This window comes from Pyxicephalus adspersus, chromosome 7, assembly GCF_032062135.1.
Source record: "Pyxicephalus adspersus chromosome 7, UCB_Pads_2.0, whole genome shotgun sequence".
Lineage (NCBI taxonomy): Eukaryota > Metazoa > Chordata > Amphibia > Anura > Pyxicephalidae > Pyxicephalus > Pyxicephalus adspersus.
This window is the reverse complement of record NC_092864.1, coordinates 8,940,909-8,952,489: the sequence shown is the minus strand read 5'-3', so window position 1 is coordinate 8,952,489 and position 11,581 is coordinate 8,940,909. Positions and strand designations below refer to the sequence as shown.

At 41.8% G+C, this 11,581-nt stretch overlaps 1 long non-coding RNA gene across 1 annotated transcript; it reads left to right on the top strand.

Moving 5' to 3' along the window:
* The first annotated feature begins 728 nt into the window (after positions 1-728).
* Positions 729-11,271, top strand: LOC140334491 (uncharacterized). Its single transcript, XR_011921565.1, has 4 exons — positions 729-773; positions 1,986-2,099; positions 9,827-9,883; positions 10,776-11,271. It is a non-coding gene; the product is annotated as an uncharacterized lncRNA (long non-coding RNA).
* Positions 11,272-11,581: the final 310 nt, after the last annotated feature.

The window sequence follows — 11,581 nt, the reverse complement described above, 5'->3', positions numbered from 1 at the left end:
TTTAAAGCTTTAGATTTAAAAACAAGTCATAGCATAATATATAAATGTTGCAAGTTCTCCTTTAGTTTCAACAAAAAGGAAAGTCAACCAATACGGGAAGAACTGCAACAAGAGAAGTGTCAGGAAGACAAATCTTCCATTGGTTACGAATTAGCCATTTTTGCCTCTCTACAACCACCATAAATCCTAAATAAATCATAAAAAAACGGACGGCCTCCATGTCACCACATAGAATCACACGAATAGTGGCTGCAGTCTTCTCTGTCAAAGCCTGCTAAGTGGATTGCATAAAGTTCTAGTTAAGTAGAATTATGGACACTCAAACATTTTACCAAGCAGCAAATTAGCTTTGAAACAAGGCACTCAGGTCTCAGTAGCTGCAGGTACTATGGAGAAATTCATCCTCAATATGTAAAATACAAAACCTGAATATGCAGCTTCTCCCCCCTTGCTTCGTCTGGCAGCAGGGACTGGACAGTCTGTCATTCTTCATCTGTACAGGTGCTGTGAGCTGTCAGGGTTTTGATCTTTGAGAATGAATTTCTCCACAGCTCCTACAGCCACAGAGGTCAGGGTTAGCTTGTATTATTATTTAATTAATTTTTAAGAAATGGGTTCATAGCCTCGCCAGGGTCTCTTTTTATTCACAGTGGACCATTTGCAATATTTTGCTTGTAGTTTTTATCTCCTCTAACTTTATTTAATTTGTTTCCAAATTTCTCCTCCACAGTCTGACCCTGTCCGTGAAACCCCTGGCCTGGACAGCAGCAAAGGTAAAACGAATGATCTGTCTGTGGATTTACATGCTTCAGACCAATTTCCACGTTTCGGAGTTTTATAGAGCGCACGCCACACACTGGTAGCAAAATGGTTTTATGTCACGATGGGCAGTAATGTGTGACGGAAACTAAGAGACGTTCAAAGCCGAGTGCTTAACATTCGCTTCTTCCAGCAGGATGACACTTGTCATGTAAAACTGAACTCTAGGCAAAGAAGTTATAATGATTATGGTACTCTATAATATATATAATATATACAGATAGTACATAAGATATATGAACTATGGGTGCAAGCCCCCCTTTTTTCTCCATTTAACATTTGGGGGTTTGTATCCTGGTAATCTCATGGTAAAGGCTATTCGGATATTAGACCATTCATAGTAGAAGGATGATGTATTACTTTCTGACGCGTTTCTCCCATCCGGGCTTCTTCAGAGGAAAATTAAAGCCAGAGCTGTAAATTTGCTGCAAATGCTTGAATCATAAATTATTGTGAAGTTGGATATAAGGGTGTTGGATCTCGAGACAGCTTATTCCAGGGGTAAGTCCATAGATACCATAGATAGGACTGGCTGCTGAAACAGGACCACACGCCACATGTTTTGATCATCTAAAAGCTCCACATGCATTCAAAGAAACATCTCATTTCTCCTTCCCAGGGAAACATTGGGTAACTTTCGTTAGTTTATCCTTGTCAAAATTTTGCAGATCAAAGACAAGAGGTTCTAAAAATGTGAAATTACCAAATTGGGAAGATGGTGATTCTAGAACCTCAAGATAACAAACAAAAGAGATGGTGTTCCCATGACATCATTGTAGTATTCTAGTCATTCTGGTAGACCGATTCTCTGTATGAATTTCAAAGTCATAATTTACCTTTGAAGTGTACCTGTAACTTGAGTTCCCAGCTCCACCCACCCTATGAATCCCACAGCATTACATTTTCTATTTATAATACATTGAGGAAATTGCAGCAGAAGGTCCCAGACTTATCTTCTTGCAACCAATCCAATCTTGCATGTTCAGAGCTGAGAGCTCCATTGGGTACAGCCTACAACTAGAATTCCCAAAATATATAGGAAGCCATTGAATCTGTACATACCCAGAATATTGGGGTCAGGTGGACTTGACCCTTTAAGTTGCGCACACTGACCTCACTTAGTCCCAATGACCTATGCTTAACAGTACACGTATGCACTCTTCTAGGTCCTGAGGAACTTGGTGACCTGGACTCATTCATTGACCAGGCCTTCAGTGGAATCACATTCAACAGGCAATCTCAATTGAAAAAGATGGAATCAGAAGCAAACCAGGACAGAGGTGAGTGTGGAGACACTGTGTCTTTCATAGCCAATAATACATTTTTTTAAAAAGTACTTGGAGTCAGCAATAGATCTCAGATCTCATATAGATCTCATATCAGCTTTGTGGTTTACCATGTTGTGAGTTCTCAGCTGTCAATGGACCTCCCAGGAGGCCAATGTTTGATGGATTTAGACCTTTATCCCCCAGATCACTGACCTACAAGATCATGGTGAGAAGACCAATAATGGAGTAAGCCACTACCAACCTCCTGTAGAAGGCACTTATGGGGAATGAATAAAGGGCTTAGCAGTACTTATGCGATCCGGAAACATACATCAGCATTTACTTGTACATGGACAACTCAATCACAGTAATGCTCGATTTTGTTAACATGGGGGAACCCTTGAAAAAACTTTTGGGCCTTTAGGTAACCCCTCCTATATAATTCACAGTACATTGGTATAGTGGTTAAAGTGATGTGAAGATAGCCTTTTACATTGCTGGCCATTTGGAAGAATGTCACCTTTTCAGGAGTCATTGGAGAGGCACAAACCGCTCGTCGTGCCGAGGTACCAGAATGTCTGGGACACGTGGAAGTTGTCTGAGTTTCGTGGCTGAAGGTGTAAAAAGGGTGAAAATGTTAGGAAATGGTTGTTCCAAAATGTGGGTGAAGGCAGAATGGGGCCTTAGGTAATATGGCAGCTTGACTCTCCATCGCCATCAACTACCTAGCGCTGTGTTTCTCAACCAGAATTCTGCAGAAAACCAATGGTCTTTTTGGCTATATATAAGGGTGACATTCTTACCAATGACCAGCAGTGTATGAGACATTCTTCCTACTGACCCCCACACTAATATCCTGTGAGCTGTGGATATAGTAATTACTGAAGGGGTTCTCTGAGGATCTGAAAGTTATTTTAAGGGTTGCCCCATGTTAACGGTCAGGAAACACTGCATTAGGATGATTGTGTTGTCCATGTTCAGGTAAATGCTGGTGTATGTTTCCAGTGCTCATAAGCCCTTTATCTATTCTCAATCAATGCTTTTTCCAAAGGTTGGTAGAGGCTTCCTTCTTTAATGTTTTTCACACCATGAAGTTTAGGTAACTGATTTGGGAAATCAAGGTCTAGGTACACCAAGCATTGGCCTCCTGGGAGGTCCATTGACACCAGAGAACTCACAACCTGGTAAACCAGGTTCCCCTATGTTAAAAAATTCGAGAAAGGCTGGCCTGGACACTACCAGTCTCCAGTAGAGGACACTGATGGAGGATGGATAAAGGGCTTAGGATTAGGATAAGGTTGTCTCCCAGTTGAGGCAATAAGGTGACCCTAGGAGGCTGCAGGCCATGGTGCATCAACCCCACCAGTCTTGCGAAGAACGCCATACAATGCTATTTCCTTATGCTGCACAAAGGACAGGTCCACTTTAAATATTTCCACTATAGGAACAATTATCTATTTAGCATGTTCAGGTTCAATTTCACTCGAACCTTTTCTACTTAAACACATCCAAGACACGACATATAAACTGATTAACAGAGAGCAAACCTGGTTCTCTTCCAATCTTTTCACATCAAAGACAGATGTCACCACGTGTAATTCGGCTTTATGGAGGCAATTTATAAGGTTTTAGCACTCTGAGATAAATATTGACCTGGACAGCCATAAACACATAACTCTCAATAACGACCTTTTATTTCAACTAGTAAATTTTAGGAGTTTATTCTCACCACTTGTAGCCAGTCACACCAGTTCCACGCTGGAGTTTTATTCAAGATTGAAACTTGGTCTCTTGGGGTAGTGGCCATGTGAAAAAAGGTGGAGGGTCCTTTTGAGTGATATGGGGGTACTTTGCCTTTTGAAAAGGAGATTTAGGTGCCTTTGAATTCTGCTCACAGAAATAAGGAAAGAATATAAGGCTGAGCCAGAGATTGAGGCAAAAGCTGCAGGCTTGCAACACCCTTTACCAGATTGTGATGGCGAACTATAGCATTAGGAGTTGACCCCTTCCAAGCAATATCTATGAATGGTTAGTCACATTCACCCGGACTTGTTCTGTAATGTTTACCACCCTGGTAGCTTCGTCTTCTACTAAGAATCGAAAACATACGCCAATATTTACTTCAACATGGACAACTCAAGTCACCCCAATCCATCAAATTGCCATAGATTGTGCCAAGGCAGATGCAAATGTCCAAGAACATGGTGGGAGGTATGAAAGTTGTGAATCCTCCCCCACTGTTACATTTCCAATCCTATCCAATGGTGCCATAATGTCTTGGACACGTTAGTTGTCTGAGTATCATGGCTGTTGACAAGTTGTCAAAGGGTGAAGAATTTTGGAAGATAGTTGTTCCAAAAGGTGGGTCAAGGCAGAATGGGGCCTTAGGTATTATGGCAGCTTGGCACCCCCAATCTCTTTGATTGATAAAAATTGCTATAGGCACAAAACAGGCCATCAGAAATCAATTACCTAGGTAGGTGTTTAGCAGCCATGGAACCCTGGGCTTCTACTAGAGGTATGAAAGCTGTGAGACCCCCCCTCTCCCATTATATTTCCAAGACCTTCCCATAGACCAAGACAATGGTGCCATAATGTCTGAGACAGGATAGCTGTGTGAGTTTGTTGGCTAAAGGTTTTGGTCAACCAGTTTGTCATGCAGTTGTAGTGTGGTTCTTCCTCCAGAGCTTTCAGGAACCACACAGCCATCCATTGCAATGGCAGCCGCATGCAAATGCATGCACAAAACAGTTCCAATCACACCGCACAATATTGTTCCCAACCATTTGGTTGGGACACAGCCAAGAATTTTCCCCCAAGTAGAAGTATAACTAAATGTACCCCCTGAGATTCTCTATTGCAAATGGAATCAGTACCAGTATTGGTACCAGATTAGGCCCAGGTCTATATCTCCTGCCCAGCTTGGGATGGGTTTCCAATGCCCTAAAAAAAGCTGTAACCTGCAGCTGCGAAAATGGAAATGTAGACTGGTTGCTCAATATGCATCCCCTGCAACCCCTATGCAATGTACCCATAAAAACAAGAAGTTATAAAGAGATTGGCACATTTAAAACACAGGAAGAAAAATAAGTAAACCATGCAGATTGGCTGTCCCTTTAACAGAAGGAGACGTTGGCATCTTTTTCATGTCTGGTGTGTGTATTTCTGCTGAGATGGTCTGTGCAGACCGTCCTGTCTGGCGTTTGATGAATTGAAGTGTTGGCAGCCGCTGTGAGCTCCCCTGCAGGGCATCTCTCCTACTTCAATCAGAGCAGCACGCAAACACACCTTCCACGCCAGAACCGCTGCAGTAGCAACAAACAACACTTAAAGTGGATTTAAAGCCAACAGTTTTTTAAATAGACTGGTTATTGGTTAGACTTGGAACCTCTGTTGGGTTATTGCTATTTGTGTCCCTGTAAGGACAAATATCTGTTTGACCTGGTGTCCATTGTGATTTAAAGTGAGCCTGTGTGTTGTGGGGACACATGCATTAAGATGTGTGTTGCTGCAATGCACATTTACGCGTTTTGTGCATTTCATTGCTATTCATTGTTCATGGAACCTTAACGCATTAACCAATGAAGATGCCTTGCAGCACCCCCCCCTAGGTATTAGAGTGCTACAGCATGTATTGATGTGTCCGGGAAGAAGGGCATGTCTGATTTTTGTGTCTCTGATTGATAGACCATGAATAGACCAGATCCATTCCAGATTTTCTGGACCCCCAGGTTCTCCTATATTAGTCTTCTTAAGTCTTGGAGAGTCTTGATATGTCAGGCCCAATGCACCAGGATGGAAAGGTGTTAATGGGCTCCATATGGAGCTGCCCCCACTCACCAGAACAGGAATTAGATCATGACATTCTCAGTGTCAATTTTTAAAGTAACATACAGTATGCACAAAAACTAGACAAACTACTAGAAACAACTCAGAATATGATGCAAGGAAGCATGTGCAAAGTTTACATGGGCCAATGCGCTTATGTATTTTACCATGACTATCCAAGTCATTTCCATGAAAAAAGGACTTACCTCTGAGTGCTCGCTGCAGCAACCTAACCAGAACCCCCCCCCCCACCACCACCACCACCACCAAGGAGTCTTCCTTCTACAGATAACCATTTTTTTCTTTGTCCTCATTTCCTTTCTCTTCCTGTTTGCTTCTCCTTCTCTTTCAGTTCTCCTTCTCTTCTCTTCCCCTTATTTCCTTCTGTTCCTCTTCTCTTACTTCCTCTTTCCATTTCCCTTCCCACATACCGCTCCCCCCTTCCCTTACTTTTTGTTTCTTTTCTGCTTTACCTCTCTTACCCTTCTCTTCCGCTTCTTTCCCTTCCCTCCTCCCCTGTCCTCTCTTCCATTCTCTTCTACTTCTCCTCTCTTTCCCTTCTTTTCCACTTCCCCTAAGTTTTCCCTCTTTTCTTCTTTCACTTTCCCTCGCCTTCCTTTCTACCCTATTCTCTCCTCTTCTGTCTTCCCTTCCATTCTTTTCTCTTTCCCCCTTCTTTTCTTTTCCTTCCCCTCTTCCTTGCTTTAGCTTCCCTCCACCCTGAAATGTCTTTTCCTCTTCAGTGTTCCCTTTTGTTTCTCTTTTCTTTCCCCTTTCTCCCTCTTCTCTTCCTTCCTCCCTTCCCTTACTGCAACCCACTCCTTCTCTCCTCTTTTCTTCTATCTTCCCATCTCTTCCCTTTTGTTTCTTCACCACTTTACCTCTCTTCCTCTTCTCTTCTTTCCCTTTCCTTTCTATTCCTTGCTATTCTCTCCCACCTTCCCTGCCCACTCCTCTGTTGTCTTCCTTTCTCTTCTACTTCTCCCCTCTTCCCCTTCCTTTCTCTTCTACTTCTCCTATGTTCCTCATCTCTTTTCTTCTGTCCGTTTCCTCCCCTTCCCTTCTCCCGTTTTCTCTTCTCCTCTTCTGTCTTCCCTTCCGTTATTTTCTCTTTCTTTTTTTCCCCTTCCCTTTTCTTCCTCTTCTCTTTTCCTTCCCTTTCCCTTTTCCCCTCCCACTTCTCTTCTTTCTTATCTTCTTTTTTATTTCTCTTCCCCTTCTATTCTATTCCTCTTCTCTTTTACCAGCCCTATATTGAGTTGTCCTCTCTCACCAAAACAAACTTTGAATACACACAAATACTGGAATAACTACTGAAAACAACTCAGAATATGATGCAAGGAAGCATGTGCAAACTTTAAATGGGCCAATACGCTCATGCGTTCCACCATGGCTATCAAGGTCATTACTGCAACAGCCTACCGGGACCAGAGGACCCCCAAACTTCTATACAGTCTTTCTTCTACAAATAACCCTATTTTTTCTAAACACTTCTTTCACACTCCATTACAGTCACAGCAGCACCTCCTCGGTGAGCTCTCCCTGGTGAGAGGAAATGGAACATCGGCATGGACATGATGGTGCAGCTTCATTGCTCTATTGAAAATATTCTTAAATATTCTTTGATATGAAAGAGCTGGGCGACTCAGGGGGGATCCAGTTAACCATTGAAGAATGTTGACCTATAGCAGCTTCTTATGTCTGTGTAGTCACCTGAAAAAGCACTCACTTCCTTAATGGGACCTAAAAGAACATGAGCTGGCCAATCAATGTCTCTGCAGAGTAATTATTATTTATTAGAGCCTTTAATATTGCAAATTATAAAATGATTGATAATAGATAGATAGATAGATAGATAGATAGATAGGGCAAGGTTTGTTTTGGCAAGGGGGGTGCAAACTAGCCATTTGCCCAGAACCTCAGCTTCTCAAGGGTGCCAAATTAAACAATGGCAGGGGATGCACGGAGCCAGGATGCTATGTACTTGGGGCCCCTACTTGATATTTGCCCAGGGCTCTTTTATCTAAAACCCTCCTTGAGTTATGGTTGTCAGTCCGTGGAGCAGCAATAGAGGAGAGATCTTCCATTGGGGACCCTCATCAGTTACTTGGCTTACTCAGATACAAATGCCAGGGTAGGTGACCCCTAAATCATGTGTATGCATAGGACAAGGGTCGGTGTCTGAGTTTAAGCTGCTTTTGACAAGTCAACTTAAATGCAGCTTTAGGGCCATTTCAAACCAGAGGTGATCTGCCATAGGCTCAACTGCAGTCCCATCCATTCCCATTTAGGAACATAGGAGTGGATAGGAACCATTTTTTGCATGTGTATACATTGGTTAGGGCTCATGGGCAATGGTGTTTGTCTGCGCTTAAAATGTTTTTGGAAAGTCACCTTAAATGTAGAACTAACTTACTAAACTAAAGTAGCTTTAGGGAAATTTCAAACCACTATTGAGCTACAGTGTTCTGCCATGGGCTCCACAGTCCTCCCATCAACTCCCATTTAGAAAAATGAGAATGGATGGGAACCAATTTGTGCATGTATATACATTGGTTTGGGTTCATGGACAAGGGTCTTTGTCTGGGCTTTAGCTGCTTTCCGCATGTCAACCTACATGCAATACTAACCTGAAGCAGCTTTAGGGCCATTTTAGACCCATGGTGAGCTGCAGTGTTTTGCCATGGGAACAAATGCAGTCCCGTCCACTCCAACTTAGGACAATGGGATCAGAAGGGAAGCATTTTTGCATGCATTTCTAAAAGCAACAAAGGCGTTTGAAGATTTGCACTGTGGCCATAGCTGCATGCACATATGGTTACCTAGGTTGTGGTTTGCTGATTCCTGGGCCACAGGAGCAGTTTTGTATTGTTTTTAAGTAATTGTTCATTTAGGCTCCTCAGAAGAAAAAGCATACAGTTTATGCTTTCTGAATTCTGCTTTATGAGTTCTGAAGCCCATCTACACACAACCTTCTGTAGCTGCAGAGAAGCTTCTGCTTGCTGTTATCTGAGCCTTGCATTATGTTGTCCCTACACTTGTTGTGCACTGGTGCTGAGCAAATACAACATAGGCTACTGGTGATCCATCCATCCCTGGCCACCCATCTGAGATTAAAAGGATTTTTAAACATTTTTAGTGATGTTGGCTTTATGCCCAGACTCCGGCAAAACTGTGAGTGGTGCATGTGGGCTGACTGGAGGAGAGAAGATAATATTTACATCTTCAGTTTATAATGTGCTGAATGCAGTTTATGCTGCAGATATCAATGTCTACCTTCAGGCTGCAATCACTTTCTTCCCTGCTGGTTCTAAATGAGCAGAACCACCTTCCCCTTATCCACATGAAACACGCTCAATGCAGACAGCCAATGTTGTTTTAGATATAGTTTTTTTCAGATGTCAATTTTTTATTTTATTGCTATCAATATTGCTGAAATTTTCTTCTACTACCTGTTGAGAAACCTATCCACCAGGACAGAGGAAACCTGGAGGAAGTTGTAAACTTTCCCAACTGAAGAAACTTTCCCAACTGTAAAGAAAAATCATATTTGTTAGTTTTTATTTATTTTTAATGCTGTGCAAAGGTTATATTTTTATACTCATACATTTGTAATATGGCTAATGGATATCCAGAATGAATCCAAGGTTAGTCCAAAGTGATATCAAAGTGAGGAACCCCCCAAAGGACACAAAAACTTGTTTTAGGGAATATGAAATTCACCAAACATTACTTGGTGGAGAAACAATTACTGCCATTGAAAACACGTTTACTAGAAGAATGTTTTGAGAATGTCAGATTAACTGCTTTCTAAAAAGTTGGTTTAAAAACATTAAAATATGGCGTTTATCCGAACATTTATTTGAAAATGTTATTGGGCTTTATTAGTAAATATTTGTATGTCATTTCAGTAGGTGGAAATAATACATGAGAACAGAACGTCTCAGACACAGAAGATGTCTCATATCGTGAGTTGTAACCATCTAACTTTCTCTGAATAACTTTGGGTCTTCTCTAGGATCACCACTCCATCTCTCTATTACTTATTCTTCTCTCCCGTCCTCTTCCCTTTTCTTCCACATATCATTTCTTCCTTCCCTTTCATTCTCTCCCCTCCTCCTCTGTCTTCTGTCTTCCCTCTTGCTCTTTTCCCCTTCCCTTCTCTTCTCCTTTTTATCTCTTACATTCTCTTCCCCTTCTCTTCCTACCTCTTTCCCCCACAATTCCCTCCTTTCTTCTCTCTTTCTCTCTCTTCTCCTTTTCTTTTCTTCCCCTATTTTTTCTTTCCTTCTCTTCCTTCCCCTTTTTCTTCTCTTCCCTTTTGTTTTTCTTCCTCTTCTCTTCTGGTTTTTTGCTTCCATTCCTTCCGCTCTATCCTCTCCTCCCTTGTCGTCCCTTCCTTTCTCTTCCACTTCTTCTCTCTTCCCTTCCATTCTCTTCTACTTCTTGTTCTCTCTACTTCTGTTTCTTCTCCTCCTTCCCTTTTCATTGCCTTCCCTTCCCACCCCTTCTGTCCAGTTCTCTCCTCTTTTTTCCCCTCCGCTTTTCTTCCCTTTCTTTCCTCTTCTCTTCCTTCCTCTTTCCCCTGCCTTACCAGCTCCCCACCTTCCCGTCCTCTTCTCATTTGTCTTCCCTTCCCTTTTGTTTCTCTTCCCCTTTTCCTCTCTTTCCCCTGTCTTGTCTTATTTCCCTTTCCCTTCTCTCCCCTCTTCTTTTCTTCTCCTTATTTACTCTTCCATTCTGCTCCCCGTCTCTTCTATTGCTTCTCTTCCTGTCTTCCTCTTTCCTTTTCCCCTCCCCTCCTCTCCCCTTCCCTTCTCTTCTATCATAACACTGATTTTATTATCTTATTTTTTTCAGGTTTCTGTCATATTGTCCAGTATAGTGAAAACATTTGTCCCCAAAACAGCCCAACCTTATGACAACCCCATCGGGATCAATGTGCAAGAGTTTTCCAGCAACGCCTGACCCCTAGACGAGCGTTCCTGGCTGCAATGGATGTATGGGGCCCTGGACATATGTGACATTACAGTCATTTCTTCAATGTTTTTTACATACCTGACTGAGGAGTAGCCATGGTTGGGTCTTTTTGTAGGTTCACAACAAATGCCCAGGCAGGAGGTCCTACATATCCATTCATGGCTGGAAATGGAATAAACCAGGAATGAAAGGGTAGGGGGGTGATATATTTTTAAAGAAATCTTATTACCAAGGAGGTAAAAGAAGCTTTCCTTCTCCAGTGCCTTTTTACAAACTATTTTTAGCATAGTACCTTCAAGATCTGCTCTGGGTATTAAGTTATGGAAAAGTTAAGTGTCTATGACTTTCTCTCCAATAAATCTTTTACTCTACCTTACATGCCCTGCTGTCCACATAGCTGTTTGTTCTCTGCAGAGCCAGTCGGTGAGAAATGGATTTCTTCTCTCTTTAGTTATGTAAAAAATTGCTTCAAAATATACTCAATATACAAAGATAACACAACCGGATAAGGATTCTAAAAAATTATTTTAGCTCCAATCAGATTAAAAAATAGTTTGTCTCATCTGAAATTGTTCTATAACATTGACAACCTTTTGCTAGGTAAAACCTCTCTGATATCTTAATTCAATACCCCAATATCACTCTTCTATATAATATCTCTATAAGACTCCTCTATATATTATCTT